The sequence below is a fragment of the Lampetra fluviatilis genome, chromosome 10, assembly GCF_964198595.1.
Source record: "Lampetra fluviatilis chromosome 10, kcLamFluv1.1, whole genome shotgun sequence".
NCBI lineage: Eukaryota > Metazoa > Chordata > Hyperoartia > Petromyzontiformes > Petromyzontidae > Lampetra > Lampetra fluviatilis.
In genome coordinates this window covers 10,772,887-10,791,904 of record NC_136284.1, presented here as the reverse complement: position 1 = coordinate 10,791,904, position 19,018 = coordinate 10,772,887, and the positions used below count along the sequence as shown (strand labels likewise).

Sequence of the window (19,018 nt, the reverse complement as noted above, 5' to 3'; positions counted from 1 at the left end):
TGCTCACAAGCGCATGTCTGCGGCACAAATCAAAAGTGCAAATGAGGCGGCCAATAAAATGGAGAACATTTGGTTACGTGACAGATGGAGGAAAAATTACGTCAAACGTAACATCATCAGCAGCAGGCGCCAGGATCTAACCAATATCTGGATGAACGGTCCCGCGCTGCCACAATCCACGTCGCTCCTGCACATGGGCCGATTTCATCACTCGAACTCCACATTGGTTATTCTCTCAGGCATCGTATCTCATTTGGCTTGCTGTTCTGTCATCGCTCTCGTCCTTAACCCCATCGTCCTTTCTAGGGGTGTTTGCCCTGCGCAAGCCCACTTACTTTTTTTAGCAGCCAATATGGTGCCTAACTAGTGTTTGTTCTCTCATCCGTGTATTCCTTATTCTTTCGTCAGCAGCTTTTTTGTCAGCATCCATATTTCTAATCCGTCAAAGCAGAAAATATGTACCACTTATTTTCACTCTCAAATTAAATGCGAGAGAATGACTCCACATTGGTCTCATTAGCTTCTTAATTGAATACATTTGATCCAAGTCCACTTTCACTAATTGTCGTCGATGTAGACAATATTTTATTTCCAGGCGTTATGAAGCAATGTTGCACCGGATACTGTGTTATCCGTAGCGCTACTTTGCAGCCTTCTTTGTTAAATTATTTCATAAATGTCCTGTAGTTCAATTACAAAGATGGAATGGCAACACTGAAATTGCATGAAGTAAAACATATACAAATCAAAATAGATGTTTGGCCAGGAGATATGTTTCCACCAAGGCTATTTACATCAACATTAGAAGATATTTTTTGAAAATGGGATTGAAGAAATAAAGATATAAACATACATGAATAAAGTATTAACAATCTCAAATTTGCCGATGCTGCAATCGTCATGACAATTTAAAACATATATAACAAATATATATTGTCATTAAGTTTCATCACTCAAATAATGACCAGAAACAAAGTAGGGCTAAACCTGGTTATTACTTGGATGGGAGACTGCTTCGTGACACCTGGAGTTGGGAGCTGACCAAATGACAGAAGAGCCATGGATTCCTGAATCCATCCGTACAGAGCTTTGAGTGTTACCCCCTTGTATGTGGGGGTTTCCGCCGGTTTGTTCCCACAAGCCACACATCCAACGTCAGGACCCGCCTCCTGAAAGTCTCAAGTGTCTTTCATTATTTGTACATGTTTCTCTCCTAAATGTGCACATGAAAAGCTGCGTATCAATCCACTGCTTTATGAAGGCCTTCCCTCACCCCATGGTAAAATGTAATCCCTGCGTTTCCATAGCATCCAGTTATTACAAAGGCAGACTTAGACTTATACGTACCCATAATGCAGTGTCAATCACCAGTATACAATCTACTGCCATTGGCAGCATAGGGCCTGCTCGCAGCCACTACCTATGCGAATTGTTTGCAATTTTAGTTGGCAAAGCGAACTCCTCAACAAAGCCTCGCCACTCCCAAAAACACGCAACAGCTGTTTTTAACGGTTTAGCTGACCCGCTATTGAATAGAGTTTATGTCTGACAAGGCGAATTAAAAACCGCGCAGGAATTTCCCTTGTATTAAAGCGCCTTTTCTTTCCAGACTTCCTCCTCTTTTCTGTCCTCTCTTGCAACCGTTTTGACGGTAAGCCACCCACCCCCCCTCTTCTGCTTCCGTTTCTGATGGGATCTGTTGGCGTCAAACAAGAAGGTTCAATCCCATTTTCAGCCCACGGAAATTCCTTCTTGTTGTTTGTTAGTGGTGTGTTTTTTCAAGGAGCTGAACGTGTCACAAGCTCAACAACAAACCGCACGTGGCGTGGCCATTTCACATCTCCACGTCGAACAGACGTAACACAAGCAACACTGAGCAATGTTGTTCCGTAAGTTCAAAGTCAAGTTATTTTTTCGCAACCCGCAAAAACAACATGACGTCACCGCACAAGCCAGTTTGTAAAAAAAACGATGACGCATGAACAATAGAGCAGCAACAAACTACGCGAGATTGAATTCACGCAATATATCTATATATTTTTATATAACAAAGACGCTTGCCTGTGCCTTAGTCACCCCTCGACCGCCTAAGCCGCGTTATCGCAAGGAACAATGAGCAATACAGTGCAGCATGACAAACCCTTGGTCAGCTAAGGGGCTCCAGTATTGCTAACAGCAAAGGTTTGGACTGGATTAAAATCAAATTAACAATTCACGGACTTATATAATCCACGCACTTTGTAAAAACAAACTGGGATATACCCAAATGCCCTGTTAGCAAGCTCCTAATAAGGCCCGAGAAGGGTCGGGTGACATGCAAACATTCATGTCAGGGCTACCTTTGTCTCCCCAGTTAATGCAGCGCATCCCATGACAGCGGATAGTGATTTCAGGCTCAGTTGACCTAGGGGAGGCTCAGGCCAGGTTAAGATACCAATTCCCAGAGAGAAGCATGTCCTCACATCTAATCTTGGTCTTCGTGCAACATCTGACCACGGCAACTTCCACAGACACACACACAACAATAGACTCCAACACACACACACCGTGCAATATGATGCGCTACATTGACACTTAACACACAAACTATATACATTCCGACACAATCACACCGATACGCATTTGCAGGCACTGTACAGCCCTTTAATCAAAGCGCTGTAGGATGATGAAGAGGCCACCATCACGCACCCCCCTACATCCATTCACAGTCACAGAGCAGACGCCGTTCGTGTGTCTCAGTGGCGATGCCGGCACCAGGCTAGGTGCACTTGGGTGGCACAACGTGTCCTACCGCGTACACGGCACACACACACAAATGCACAAACCACATTGATGCAAATACGAACCACAAGGACAAATTCACACCATTACAGGACCCACTGCTGGAGTGAGAGCCTCCCCCCCCGTCACGCCGTGCCTGTCACAGGGGTTATTTGACCATACTTCACCACGGAGGTCACCAAGTCACAGCATGCCATCATAATCTGTATACAGTATTGTACTGTATATATATAACAAAGACACAAAATCCTCCGTATAACCTTGACAGACTGTTTGGGGCAAGTGCTGTTAGCGAGCACCTATGAAGACCGGCGGCACGACACACGAGAGGGAGGGTGGCCAGCGCCACGCCCGGCCGCCTTTGTCTCCCTAGCGGCGATGTTTACGACAAACCGCACCAGCTGCCCATCTGAGGCTGAGTCTACCTAGTGGCGGGAGGCCCAGGACCGGCTCGGAAATTCGCCGTCGTTGTGATCGGTCCGTGAGCTGGGAATCGAATTCGGGCCGCCCGCTTCGAAGCGCAGTGCGCTAACCGCTGCGCCACCGCTCCCCCGCATTGTTATACAGTACACTGTACAGTCACGTACACATTTACACTGTCGACACCAACACACCGCTTAGACATTACACACCCGCATTGTACACCACTCACATTGTACACCACCACCACGTACTGCGTGGCCGCCATTCGCCCATCTTTGGCGGCGGTTTCTGTACACCGCGGATGTCGTGCCAGGCTAGGTGCACGTCAAGGCGACGTGTACCGACGCAACACAAATACACGTTCGCACCGACACGACAGCAGCACAGAACGCCGCCAGTAAAGAGACAACCATTACAACAACAACAACCACGTCCCCGCTGAACAATTGCACCTCAATGAACAACACAAATCCGCCGAATAGTCGAACAGTACGACATACAAACAAACATACACACACGGCGCGAGTCGTGGCGGGGCTATCCATAAAAAAACATTAACAGTCGCGACAATAATCGTTCTGAAAGATGAAAATAAGCGAGACTCACACGGACCGCCTCGCCGGTAGCGACCTCCCCGCCCGGACTCCTCCTCGGCTCTGCCGCGCGACTGCCGCGAACCCCTCGCGCGCCCTGGAGACGTGACCACGCCTCCTCGCGACCACCGCAGCCAATGGGAAGGTCGAAACGAACCCCCCCCCCTCCCTAAAGCTCGTCTGTGATTGGTCAATGAGCTGTCACCCCCCCTCCCTCCCTCCTCCTCTTCTTCCTCACTCCTCCCTCTCCTCCACTCCTGGCCGCTCGAGTGAGCGTCACCAAATAAAAAAAAATCTCTCTGATTTATTCTAATTCAGGCAAATTGCCTGATGAAGCTGGGGTAGTAATTGTTCTCCCAACACACTCGGGTGTGTTGAAGTAGTCACATAATTGGTACGAATATGACCGTGTCGGGTTTAACGACACGTATTTACGCGATCTAACCTAAAAAAACACCATTTATTACGGATAATTATTGGTTGCGAAAACCCACGTGTTAAGCTGTCACCAAATACATATATATACGATTATTACATGTGTATGATTGTTATAAACTGTATTTTTAGTATATACGTAAAATGAAAGGGGACTCTATCTCAACATTTATCTGCCCCCTGAACTCACGAGACACTCACTGCATGTCGACACCGGTTCAGAGTGTTGCTTGTGCCGAGTCAATGCTGCTGAATTAATTCCACTTCCACGGAAAGCCGTGGGGGCCGATGGGTTTGGGTCAAAAAATATATAATTTGTGTATTCTGTTGATGTGGAGAAGCCAGATATCTGAATAAGATATTCTCGTCTGCCGGCCTATTTTGTTAACTATACGTATTCCACCCAAAGACGCTCATTGTTTGAGAGCTAGAAAGATAGATTTCGCTACGATGACATGTGAATTGGGACAGTAGGGGGGGTGGTATTGCGCATTTATTTAATTATTATGTTACGTCACGGCCTGTACAGCTGACCGCGCGTGCGTGAGTGCGTGCGCGCGTGTTTAAAGGCAATGCAGAAATAATAAAATAACACAACGCAAGCTCGAGGCAAGTGCTGTTAGCGAGCCCCTCTTTACACCGGCACGGATCACGAGCGAGTTGTTTGGCCAGCAGCACCACTTCCCGGCCCCCTTTGGGGCCGTCCATAAATGACGTCACGCAATTGTGTACGATTTTTTACCCCACCCCCCCTTCGTCACCAGACGTCACAAAAAGTCAGACCCCCCCCCCTCAAATTTGACGTCACAAAGCTCTGCCCCCCCCCCCAAAAAAAAAACATGCTTCAAATCGCTTTAAACTATTGTCATTGTAGTGCGTATTTAATGTGGCGCTGCACTCTGATGTTGTAGGAGAAAACATGTATTTAAAAGTCTATTTAATTAAGTAGAACGTGTTGTCTATATTTATTTAAAGTTGCGCATTTTGATGTGACGTCACATTTCTCAAACCTCCCCCCCTCGTCACACATCGTCACAAATGTGAAATGTCTGACCCCCCCCCCTCCTAGGTGCGTGACGTCATTTATGGACGGCCCGAAAGACAAACACCCCCCGTTTAAGCTTTACAGATTGTTGCGGCAAGTGCTGTTGGATTTTTATCCTGTAATAATGTCGACTTAAAGTTAATATTTAGTCGTTTGTATTCAGATTGCTGCCTACGGTGTCTCGTGAGTAATGTTAGAACGGAGAACCTCTTCACTTGTGCTGTGGGCGAGGGCGAAAACTCGCTATACCACTCTGCCACTCTGTACCCAATGGATCTGTGTGAGTAGCGGTATAGGGACTTTCCGCCCGCATTGTACGGGTGTTTAGAGTGCACTCACCACGCTGCATACGTTTCACAAGCGTGACCTCATTTTTGTCATCATCATCACTGCCATCGGCAGCATTACTCCTCCAATGCCAATTAAACGAGCTCAACAGTGGTCGTCCTGCGAATGGACTTGTCACCTCCATACCAATGTGGAATTGTAAGAATTGTAGTTAACATCTACCTCGCATGGCATACGGGAGGTCGTTGGTTCGATCCCGACCCTGACACCTGCATATTTGGAGTTTGCATGTTCTCCCCGTGATGACTTGGATTTTTCTCCGGGTCCTCCGGTCTTTCCCTCCACATTTAGAAACGTGCGTTTCAAGTATTTGGCTGCTATACATTTTCCACGTGATAAGCCACTTCGTTGAGCTATCATTTTTGGTCTAAGTAGCTTCTGAACAAGAGCTACAGGGCTCAGTGGGCCTTACCTGGTAAAATTACAAAAATAGGAGTAACGTCAACTGATTTGAGCTCCACCTAACGCTCGCTTGAACATGAGGATCGTGAGTTTGTTAAATACAGTGACGTAACTCAGTGCGTACATTGCACACACGTGGTACGATCTTTGCTCTTTCTGGAGTCATTGTGGAGGCATGGACGGTCACACTGCCTCGAACAAAGTCGCGTGCGCTCTGTCTGGCTGCTCTCATCCTGTTCTGTTATTGTGTAGCGACATTCAGAAGTGTGTGTGTGTGTGCCATATACGTACACATGTATTGTCTTAACAAAAAGTAAGTGGCCTGTGCACCGACATGGGAAAGCCTTCGTACAGCAATGGATTGAAAAGAGATGAAAATGATTCATTATTCCAAGTGCAGTGTTCACATACTGTACATCATGCACACGATAGCAATCGAACTCTGTGCACACATCAGCAAGTGGAAGGCCATAGAGATGACGAACAAACACGACGGCATACGTGAACGAACTGCAGTTGCTCGAAGGAGCACTCTCTGTTATATAAGACGCTTATAACGAGTACTTGAGAAGTCCATTACATTTAGACGCTATACAAATTCAGGTGTTTTTTCTAGGTATCAACGAACACATTCTCAATGTCAATAAGCAATAGGCCAACAGGCAGCAGCCAGCGCATATGTGCCCATTGTCAAGGCAGTTTGCCTACCGCGTGCTGCTCATGCAATCACTTATTATCGTCGGCAGCCGTGATCTACCCACTGCTGGATGACGATCTTCCCAAGCTGTCGCCATCAACAAACCATTGCAACAAACGCACGAGATGATCTCATCGCTCCATCTCCACAGTAGAGGTCCTCTTGGTAATGCTCGCTCCTTTGGCTGCCAATTCCCTAAACACGCTTTTTTTTTCAACAGTGAAGCTGATTTCCCTTATTTGTCTAAGTTATCTGGTCCACGTGTTCTTCTTCCCGTCTCTCCAATTCCAAGCATGCGACACTTCACGCATCTTTGCATAACAAACTCTATCTTTAATAAAGAAACCCGACGCAAACGTTATATAAACACGTGACCCACTTGATATCAAAGTACAGTGGAACCATTGTGCAACGGTTTAATAGCAATGTCGCATGTGTTGTGCTTACAATGACGGTGTTAAACTAAGCTTATCAATGTGATCCGCGCACAATAAGGGGGCATTTCGCACGATTTAGGTCAACGAAACAAAAGCCCCATAGCCTCGGTGATTATTTCGCCAGTCAGGTCTTTGATCATCCCGACCCCGCCACCTATTCCTGCCGGGCCATGTCAACGGTATTAATTGCAATGGCCATGGGTGGGCTCCTGCGACTCTCAATTCACACTCTGAAGGAGGCGAGCGAGACCACCCTCCCCGCGTGAGAGCTCAGCCACTCAAAGCATTTTTTACGTGTTCCAGCTAAGGTCAAAAGCGCACATGCACGATCGCTGTCAATCCGTAACGAGGGGGCATGATTACTCTCGTCAATATGTTCCAATGTGAATGAAAATTTAGGACAAAGTCGTGTTCCTCTTAGGTATTTACCATATACTGTACAGTATATAAATAATACTCACCAAATTGGTCGAAGGGTTGCCAAAATCAGTTTTAAGACAAAAACCAGCCCGAAAAAGCACACGCCGTGACATCTGTGTCCAGGGGGCAAAGTTGCAAAAGACAATGACAAATATCCCCCGTATAGCCTTTCACAGGCTGTTGGGGCAAGTGCTGTTAGAGAGCACCTATGAAGGCAAGCACGATACAGGAGGGGATGGGTGTCCAGCACCACACCCGGCCGCCTTTGTCGCCCCAGTAGCGATGTTTATACACCGCACCAGGTACTCATTTTAAGGCTGAGTTGACTTAGGACAGGCCCAGCACCGGTTCCAATAATCGTCACCGGTGTTGGCCGTGACCGGCAATCAAAATCGGGACGACGGGTTCGTAGCGCAGCGCGCTAACCGCTGCACCAGAGTTGCACACACTTCACCATCCGGGCAAGTTTAACCCTCCCACCCCCACATACCAAACATCCAGATTCATGAAGTTATTATTCCTGATTCTCTCTTATTCCAATCATGTACTTCTCTGTTTCTTTAAACACTTTTCACATGTGATTCCATCTTTCTGATCCATGCCATGGTGCTTTGGCCTCGTGTAAATAACGACATTGTGCATGTCCTGAACCCATGCACAGCATCTGCAGCGCATGAATGGGTTCAAGAAGGTTGCAGAATTTTTGCAGATATATACATTATCGGTGGGGGTAGGGGGGAAGGAAATTGCGGGGGGGGGGGGCTATTGAGTGAGTATAAAATGTCAGGGAGGCCACGTTTTTATGATGTCCGTAGCACCATTCACATATTAGTCAGACAGTGAACGGGTGAGCAAGTGAGTGAGCGGGAAAAATATATAGAGAAAAACGGCTCAATAAAGCTATGTGAACCGGTCTCCCTGTGCATTATATATTGGAACAAAACATCTCAGGCATTTTGGTACTGTAGCGCAGTGGAAAAGCGTGCGGCAGATGAGCAAATGAATGAGTAAAACAGTTATGAGGAGTGAATAAAAATTCTCCTCCTATGCCGACGTGTGCGCACAGGCGCCAGCCAGCGTGAGTGATCTCTTAAAATGCACAAGGGCATTGACTCGGTACGTGAACTCTTATAAGCCCCATGAAGGACATCAACACGCCGAGTTATTCCATTTAATATTGCGCAGTCAATCACTGAGCTGGCAACGCTGCTGGGATCTTGGGTTTGAATTCAACCGGCCACCTGTGCTCAAGTGCCAAAGCAGTCTCCAATAAACTGCACAGTATAAAAAAAGTTTACATTAAATATGCTCTTCGCACTCAAGTTGGCAAAATTTTAGCTTTGAAACTTGACTGTAAATGTTTGACTGTCATGCGACGGATGTTACGCTCATATGCAGCAGGGTGATTGGGAAGGTATCGAACTGCCTCCGACTGCGTCGATCGGAGGTCACTTGAAATGGATCTCAGAGACAGCTCTGTGGTGTAACGCTTCTGTGGGATGTTCTCTTACATGAAGGATTGCAATGCTGTACGAGAGTTCTTCACGCAGTAGCTAACTCGTCTCAAGGCATGACACCCAGAGTGATAACATTTTGGAAAAAGGCAATGCACAAAAAAAAAGATTCATCTTCTTGGTTCTTTTGGTAAAGTCACGTAGAAGGGAAATAATAAAATAATAAAAATAAAACATTATAAAATATGGATTTTATTATGTTTTATTTAATAAAAATAAAACATAATAAAAATAAAACATCATAAAATATGTATTTTATTATGTTTTATTTAATAAAAATAGAGCATAATAAAATATGGATTTTATAAAGTTTTATTTTTATTATTATATATTTTCCCTTCTACGTGACTTTACCGAAAGAACCAAAAAGATTAATCCCTGCAGTCACGAAAGCTTTAAATCGAAAAAAAAATATTGTCCGTTTTTAATTGTTATTTTCTCTGTAAAATTATCTCACTGGTTTGCATTTTTCCATAGTTATTTTTTTTATTTTGTGGTTAATGCAGGGGCCACTAGCGGCTGCAGTGATGACATGGCCCCATGGTATAAAACATAAACAAATACATTCTAATTCACATTCATTGATGCACACACCGTGAGCCTTAGAATCGATAATACTGTATTCGTTGAATCAATGTACCACCCCTACTCAACGATGACTCGGTGAGGCTTTCCAAGATCCGCATCTAATTTCTGTACGACTAAAATGTATATTCTCTATGGAGTAGTGACGCGGTGGTATAGGGCACTGCATCCATAATTCGGCGACCTTAATTTGATATCCTGCCACGTCGCACACCATTGACGAGTGACATCTGAACCGGTTATAGAGTGAGGGGGGGGGGAGCTTCATAACCGGTTCAGATGTCACCACGCATGTATCGTTGTCATAGGTCCCTGTGTGGCTACACGATGGGCATCAGACGCTACTTCTCTGCTCCGCGCCTTCACAAAAAAAAACTCCCCACTGACCAGTTTGGTGGAATATTGGTCAAACATTAGCGGTCGTCCTATGCAAAAAAAACTGGTCATAGGAATGTGGAATCTCCACCACTGGAAGGAGGCTACGATCACCGCCTCTGTGCTCATCACGTTGACTTTAAATTCACCTCGTGCACTGCAGTGTCGGTGAACGAGTCAAGCGAGCCGATTGCCCGGGTGGCGTGGAGCTCACAGCTTCGCCGTGGTTGCCGAGTCTCGGGTTTCCATGAGAACGAGATTGGGCAGACCCCCCCTCCCGCGTGCGAGTGGCACCCCATCCTTCTTGTGCGCTGTTGTTGTAGTGCAGCATTGCGACGCGTCTTCATCAGTGCCGGATTATGCTAGTAGCAAAAGTAGCTGCATATGCTACGGGCCCCGCACTTTCAAGGGCCCCGGGCTAAATGCTTTCAAGATATCAATTCCGGTTCAGTGATTCTGCACTTGTTCTATTACTATAGTACTATACTGCCTTAAACTTTTATGAACGACTGGGTGTTTCAGGTTAGTGATTTGTCGTATTATCTGGCTGCATAGCAAATGAAAAAGTATAATTACTTTACTATGCAAGTTAAAAAATTGTGTTTTAATATATGTTTTATTTAGGGCCCCTTTATGACATATGCTACAGGCCCCGCATTAGCTTTAAAAAAAGCAAAGACAAAGATCCCCCGTATAGCCTGTAACATACTTTTTAGGCAAGTGCTGTTAGCGAGCACCTATGATGGCCGACACAGCACCACGCTCGGCCGCCTTTACCTCCCTCGTGGCGATGTTTACACATCGCACCAGGTACTCATTTGAGACTGAGTCGACCTAGGGGAGGCCCATGACCGGCTCAGATAATCGCCACTGGTGTTGGCCGTGAGCGGGAATCGAACTCGGGTCGCCAGGTTCTTAGCGCAGCACGCTAACCGCGACACTACCGCTCCCCACCATCTGGCTAATATACACACACACAGACACATTCCACTTCTGGATGAACGGCTCCTGAATCCATGCGTCTTTGTGACGTTGCATCATCGCTCCATCTCTCGGGGGGTCGGGGGGGGCTTGGAGAGGTGTTCGTCCGCTGCTGGGTGAAGCCCCTCCACTCGGTCTCGGCGGTGGAGTTTCGTTTGACTATACTTCACCACGCTGGTCAGTGCGGGTTGGTGAAGGTTTGGGGGAGGAAGCGCCAATACAGGTTCAGACATGTACATATGTGTGTGACTTCTTTCGTACCGTACGTAGGCAACCGTGCTAATCGGAGGTGCGAGAAGGACAACAAATTAAACGCAAACAGCGGATTTCACTCGCCGCCGGTGTTAGCTGTGGCCAGGAATTGAAACTCAGGTTTACGGGTTCATGGCGCAGCGCGCTCATCACTGTGCCCACCGCTCCCTTCTTCTTCCACGCGTCTGTCCCACTCACGTGGGGGGGGGGGGGTCCGCTGTCCTTGCCAATCTTCTCCGCGCTGCCCTGTCCTGCGCCATCTCTCTTTCCGCTCCTCGGGCCACCGTGTCCCATCGCACCACATCGCCCCCCCCCCCCCACCTCTTCTTCTGCTGCCTTCCTATTGATCTCTTTCCTTCCACTTGTGCCCACCGCTCCCTCCCATGTGCTATTCTGAATGGCCATGCTGTGCGTGCTGACACGGCAATAGAAGACAGCATATCGTGTTTCTCGAAATGGGTGACCCTGTTTAACAAATCCCACCTCTTCCGAGACATCTGGTCAGTGTAGAAGAGTCGGCCAAAATACCCTCTAGTGGAAACACGTCTGCCAACAGCGGCACGAGCAGACGATTACAGTGCTACAGCTTTACTTTGTATAGAGCATGTGCATTCATGTTTTGCATGATGAGGTGTAATGTTTCAATTATTCATTTCACCTAAGGTAGCCTGTTCAGTGTTGGCTAAGGTTCATGTGAGGTTTTGTTTTTATTATTTATGAAAAAAAAAATTGTTCAATATTAACGTTCCATAAACTCATATTTTAAATATGGTATATATTGAATGTATCATATATTTTAAAGGTGACTAACGCTGCACGCGTGCCATGTTATTCATTCCATATTAATGCTCATTGATTCACACACTTTCCTTCTATTTTTAATCAGACGAGAGCTTATTGAGCTTCATTATCTGTTTTGAAATGGAGATGGGAATCGGACCGTTGATTATTTTCTATGGGGCCATTGGCAAGATCGCAAGTCGTGAGACGAGTATATACAGCATATAATATACACAGGGCATGTGTAACATGTGTATTACCACATTTCCTTTGAATAATACGAATGCGTTTGATTTCGTCAACTCTCAGAAGCTAAGTGAACTGAAACTAGACGGACTCTTTTACTTTATTTACCAAGTAATGCCCACTGAGCCATGAACTCTTTTTTAGAAGCGACCTGGCCACAAATGATAGCTCGACGAAGTGGCTTATCATGTGGAAATGTATAGCAGGTAAATGTTCTAAACCAGTGGTTCTTAACCTTCACTGCAGCAATGCATCCCGTTGGTTCTCAATCGTAAAAACATGTGTATTATCAATAAATACATAGGTTTGATTAAACAAAGCAGTTGTACTTACGTGCCCGTGCAAAAAATTGTGTTTCAATGATTTGCCTTCTAAAAAAAAATCTAGGCATGTCTCGCACCCCCAGAAAGGGCATCTCGCACCCCCAAGGGGAGCGTGAACCCCAGGTTAAGGACCACTGCTCTAAACGCATGGGTTGACCAAGGATTGGGCTCGAAATGTCCGTTGCTGTTGTAGTTTACCTGAGAAGATGCTCCTGCCATACCACCATGGAATAATAGTGCACCCATAACAATAAAAAAATCACAGTTATTTTTAAACTGCTTATGTTGCGCTGTATATTGTTTGTAGGATATATGTAAGCCAGTTGGTATCCCTATTTACTGTAAGGCCTTCTCTGCTGGCCTAGAGATTGTCAGAATCAGAAAATTTTATTTTTTATAATTTAATATATATTTTCATGAATGCTATATGTATTTAAGAAAGTTCGTTCCCATCAATCTATTAAAGTAATTTCATTGGTACTCTCTCCCCCAGTTGAGCTGTTTCCAGTGCAGCTCATAAATTAGAGCTTTATCCAATCAGATTTTCCACCTGTGCTGTCTCCACCTCTCAATCAATCACAGTTCCTATGATCACTGTTACATTGCTTTTATAGCTTTATTTTGTTGATTTCGAAAACGTTTTGGTTTAGCCATATTTGCTTGTTGTAGTACAGAGTTAGACTGATAACATTAATCTAAATTGTCTTATGGTAGTTATTGTTTGACTTGCATCCCACTGGGATTTTTGCACACAGCATTGATATACGGTGCTTTTTCTGGAAGACTTTGCTGTTTTTTCCTGGATTTTTCTGTTTGCGCGTAGTAATTTTAAGATGTTTCTTGTTCATGTTTTTGTTTGTTGCGGTTGCACCCGATTCAAGAGCCGAATGGCTCACATGGCTATAGCAAATAAATGAAATTGAAACCTCTCCGGATGAAAAATCTACCCTGAGGCCTTCAGAATGTTGAGTGAATCCCATCTGCTGTTGAAGCAAATGGGGACGATGTTGTTGATTGTCATATTCTTTAACCAATCAAATTTCGAGTTTGCCATGTTGGGCGTGTCCTTTGACACGCCGGAGCCTTCTAGCTGGCCTAGCCGCCTACGTTAGCATTTTGTGTGTGGCGTGATCGGAGTGCCGGTTAGCTAACTGAAGTAAAACTAGCTAGCACGTAACGTAGCATCATCTAAGATTTACTTAAACTTCCTTTCGTGACGTTTAGATTTTTAGATGTAGTCCTTTAGATTTTTAGGGTTTTTTTTCTGTGGGGAAGCCTGTTGAATTGTGATTGTGTTATTTGTATTTTACGCCATTTTTGCTTGCTTGGTGGTCGTATGAGTAAATGTGACTGGTTGTTGTGAGTTTGTTCTTGTTTCCTTGGTAATGACATTGATTTGGGCTATGCGATGTCTATTTGTGATGCAGCATCCTGTCATACTGCTTAATAATGGTACATCCTTGATAGTTTCCGTCACCATGTATTCATATCTCTGTAATTCGTGTATTGTAACTCTCATAGATGTTGAGCCTCGTGTTAAATCACTTTATTCCACTCGATAAAGGTTACTGTCACCGTGTATATGGGGTGGTTACGTCGAATGACAATAGCCTATAGTGTCATGGTGAGGTTATTCGACGCCGGTTTTAATTGCGGGAAGATAGCACTGAAGGCCTAGGTGTAAAACACACGGCCCGCCACTGCCATTGAGAATAACTCACCTCTGTGCGTGTGTCAGATCTCCCACGTCTACCTTACAAGAGAAGTATGTAGAGATCATGTCTGCTTAAATAGGACTAAGTATGTATGTATGTATATTTAACTTATTTTGCACCGTACGTAGTCAACCATGCTAATTGGAGGTACGGGGAAGGACTACACACTAAAATGTATACCAACCTGCCTACGCCTACGAATCATCACTGTCACTACTACCATCATCATCATCGGCACTACTCTCATCAGTATTATAATCACTATCAACTACCATTATCAGAAAGGGTAAAACCTATTAATATCATCACTACCACCATCATCACTACATCAACACTATCATCACCATTATCATCAAAACCACTACCACCATCATCATCGCTTCCGTTATCATCACCACCACCATCACCACAATCATCACCCATCATCATCACCACCATCACCACAATCATCACCCATCATCGTCACAATCACTACCACCACCATCATCGCTCCCGTTATTATCACCACCACCATCACCACAACCATCACCCATCATCACCACCATCACCACAATCATCACCCATCATGGTCACAATCACTACCACCACCATAATCGCTCCCGTTATCATCACTACCACCATCACCACCACCACCACAATCATCACCCATCATCGTCACAATCACTACCACCACCATCATCGCTCCCGTTATCACCACCACCATCACCACAATCATCACCCATCATCATCACCACCATCACCACAATCATCACCCATCATCGTCACAATCACTACCACCACCATCATCGCTCCCGTTATCACCACCACCATCACCACAATCATCACTCATCATCATCACCACCATCATCACCACAATCATCACTCATCATCATCACCACCATCACCACAATCACCCATCATCGTCACAATCACCACCACCACCATCGCCATCGCCGCCTCTATCATCACCAGCAGCTCTCGGCCCTACCCGCTGCATGGTGAGTAGCTGTTCGCTGGCGGCACGATATTGAACACACCTCCATCTCATCGCCTGTGCCTTCCCCAGCAGCCCGTTGCCATGGAAGCCCCCATGTGGTACAGGGCCCAGGAGTTGCTCGGAGGTACGAGTGTGGGTTGCCATGGAGACAGGCGGCCTTTGATCCCAAATGTGGATCAGCTGTTGCGCTCCCAGGGTGACGGCGAGGTGAGCTCCTTCCGCTCGCCGCTGGCAGGACGCTCAGACACGCGTCCACGTTTGGGATCCGCATGTCGTAGTCGGCACTGATCATCATCATCAGCAGCCGCAGTGTTCAATCCACTGCTGGATAAAGGCCTCCCCCAAGCCGTCGCGATCTCTCATGATGCTGCGATGTTATCATGACCTCCCCCCCACACAACCAGCACCTCCACACGAGCTGATTTGTATCGCTCCATCTCCGCGATGGACGTACGCGTTCCATTCCTTTTGGCTGCCACGAAGTCAATCCAGTAATTATTATGTATTACCACTAAGCCCCCCCTCTCCGCCCCAAGCCCGTTTGCTTTTCTGGACAGGCGATACACTCATCAACTAAGCGGCCGTCCATAAATGACGTCAAGCATCTAGGGGGGGGGGGGAATCAGACATTTGTGGCGATGTGTGACGAGGGGGGGGGGGGGGTGAGAATTGTGACGTCACATCAAAATTCGCAACTTTAAATAAATATAGAAAACACGTTCTACTTAATTAAATAGACTTTTAATAAAATTTTCTCTTACAACATCAGAGTGCAGCGCCATATAAAATACGCATTACAATGACAATAGTTTAAAGCGATTTGAAGCATGTTTTATTTTTTAAATTGAAATATGGTTTGGGGGGGGGCAGAGCTTTGTGACGTCATATTTGAGGGGGGGGGGGGGGTCAAAAATCGTCCAAAATCGCGTGACGTCATTTATGGACGGCTACTATAATTTATGGCCGAGGTTGCTTCTGAAAAAAGAGCTACGCAGCTCAATGGACCTTCCTTGCCTGGTGAATCAAATTAAAACGAGTTATTCTTTAGTTAACATCACGACCAGAAGGGGTGACCACGTCCACTGCTGGATGAAGAGCACCTCTCACGGATCTGCGTTGTGACGCGATCCTACTCCGTATGGATGGAACCGATGAGGGCCGAGGCTCGTGACAGCGATGCGAGGAAATGCGCTTGAGAGAAAGAGAGAGAGAGGACATCCGCGCAGGAGATGGAGCGATAAAATAACCCCTCGGTCCGAATGCTACGTTCAGTTTTGTTGCATCGCCAGCACGTGAGAGATCGATAGATCGAAGGCTATCGATGGTGATGGGATCTCAATGGATGATCGTACAAGACGGTGTATATACCTCGAGGCCGGTTCAGATATCACTCGCCACCGATGTTGGCCGTGGCCTGGATTTGAACTCCCGTCGCTGGGTTCAAGGTGCCGCGCGGTAAGCCACGAGTCCACCTCTCCCAAAGAAATAATGCGCGTGCGACTGTATTCATGACTATATTGCGACTGTATTCATGATTAAATTAACGTTCTCACTTTAAAGCGGGGGTCGTCCTTGTCCTATATTTCAAAAAAACAAAAAAATAGGCAATGAACATGAATTCACTAATAGGGGTTTTCCCCTCTTTTTTTCTGGCAACAAAACGGACACCTTTTGCAAGGAATCATGTTTACATTAACCACAATACTTGCAGTCAAATGCAAACAAAAAACAATACTCTGATAATTTATGCATTGTCTTTGAAACTGATTGGTCCACACCAGAGACAGCTTTCTTTAGAGCCTAGTCTCATATGGTGTTCGACCAGATGACACCAAAAGGCGCACGAGCATGATTCCTTGCAAAAGGTGTCAGTTTTGTTGCCAACAAAAAAAAAGGGGAAAACCCCTATTAGTATATTTTGGTACTGGCAAAGGAGGTCCCATGATGGACATGAATTCGTTCCCATCTGCTTGAAATGAATCCGCGCTTGGTGGCGCCTGCTAGCGATTCGGCGCCGTAAGAGTGCCACTGGCGAGCGAGCGTGCAGACGACGACCCTGCAGCCGTCGAGTCAAACCACTGCGAGTCTGCGCTCCTCCTACAGAGGCGGCGAAGAGCGAAGAAAACAAAACTCACGCAAACCGTCCGTCTCTCATGGTTTGGCCATGTTTGTTTGTTGTAGTACACAGTTAGACTGATGGCCTTAATCTAAGTTGTCTTGTGGTTGTTGTTGTTGTTTGACTTGCATCCCACTGGGATTTTTGCACACAGTGTTGGTGTACGGTGCTTTTTCTGCAATATTTTGCTGTCTTTTCTTGGATTTTCTGTTTGCACATAGTCACTATAAGATGTTTTCTTGTTCATGTTTTTGTTTTTTGTTGCAGTTGCACCCGATTCAAGAGCCGAATGGCTCACAGGGCTATACCTAATAAATGAACTTGAACTTGAACTCTCCAGAAGCTCTCTCTCGTCTTGGCCAGCAGACCTCGACATCGGCATTGAACTCCCGAACCATATCGCTGCCATCATCATGCGCGAGAATAGATTGGGGGGAGGGGGTCTTTGGTGGGATGCGGGCGGGCGGGGGAGACGTCAAACGCGATCGGCGTTAAGGCGACTTTTCCAAGACGTGTGACCACGTGCAGAGACTGACGGAGGCACTTGGCAGACGAAGGTTTTGCATGCGCCGCGCGCTGGATTGAAGGGATTACTGAAGCCCATTAGAGTCTCACAACAAATAATGTCATTACTATTCAACGCGGCGTTCCCATCGCTTCAAAGCTTGCCTCCCCCCCCCCCCTCGGGGGAAGGAAACACGGTGCAGTGAGCACAAGTCTAATCCCTTATATTGCTCAGCGCTGCATGCGAACAACTCTAAACACATTCCTCCATAAAGAGGGAACAAAACACATACATTGCTATTAACAGGCGACGTTTTGGGCAATGGGCCTTCTTCATTCATTGATTTAAAAAATGAAATAAAAAAAGTGCAACGCGCACAAAACGTAACTTTTAAATGGCGTTGAATCAAAGGAGCGGGGAGAGTCGATGAAAGGGTAAAAGTTGTGAGATGCCGAGAGAAGTGACGACACGGGCGCCAGCGTGTGGCGCAGCGAGAGAGTAGCAGGAGGAGGAGGAAGGCGGGGGAGAGAGTCCCAGACGACCGCAAGAGCTGCGACAGTTTTATCGACGTTCCCCGCGTCTCGTTCCGGAGTCGGGCTCGACAAGGAGGCCACCCACTTACGGCAGTTTTTTTTTCTTCTGGTATGAAGAAGGATCATTGGCTGAAACGTCGTCCGTATATAAATACTCTATCACGTTTACGGCAGTGTTATTGATGGAAGTGTTAAGATTCGTGTGATTCGCGTTAGTGCCGCGGCTGCCAACGCAGCATCACATTTTTGTTGCTGTTTATTTCATCCCGAGTCTTGCGACAGAGATAACTCTTCACCACCGGGCACAACCACATCCAGGATGCCTCTCGCTATGGTTGTGGCTGCTGGTCACGTGTCACTTACTCCAGTCTACAAGCGACTCGCACAACCTTAAGTGAGAAATTAATCCATGTTTTTAAAAAAATGACCGCACTTTTAAAATGTGGGATTCGGATATCTTTTAAATACGTGCGCGCCTTAATGCGCTATACATAAACAGTGGAATGTATGTATTGCTAAGGTCTATGTGTGAGTCA

At 46.1% G+C, this 19,018-nt stretch overlaps 1 protein-coding gene across 6 annotated transcripts in view; it reads right to left on the bottom strand.

Moving 5' to 3' along the window:
* LOC144934570 (uncharacterized) overlaps positions 1-15,439 on the bottom strand; it is a 38,518-nt gene extending 23,079 nt beyond the window's left edge. For 3 of the 6 annotated variants that reach the window (XM_078860507.1, XM_078860510.1, XM_078860511.1), the window contains exon 1: positions 3,811-3,914. The gene's annotated coding sequence lies outside the window, so the exon portion shown is untranslated. Of the gene's footprint in view, positions 1-3,810; positions 3,915-15,319 lie in introns of those variants that run through there. The other 3 variants (XM_078860509.1, XM_078860508.1, XM_078860512.1) reach the window with 3 other exon arrangements.
* Between the last annotated feature and the right edge of the window lie 3,579 nt (positions 15,440-19,018).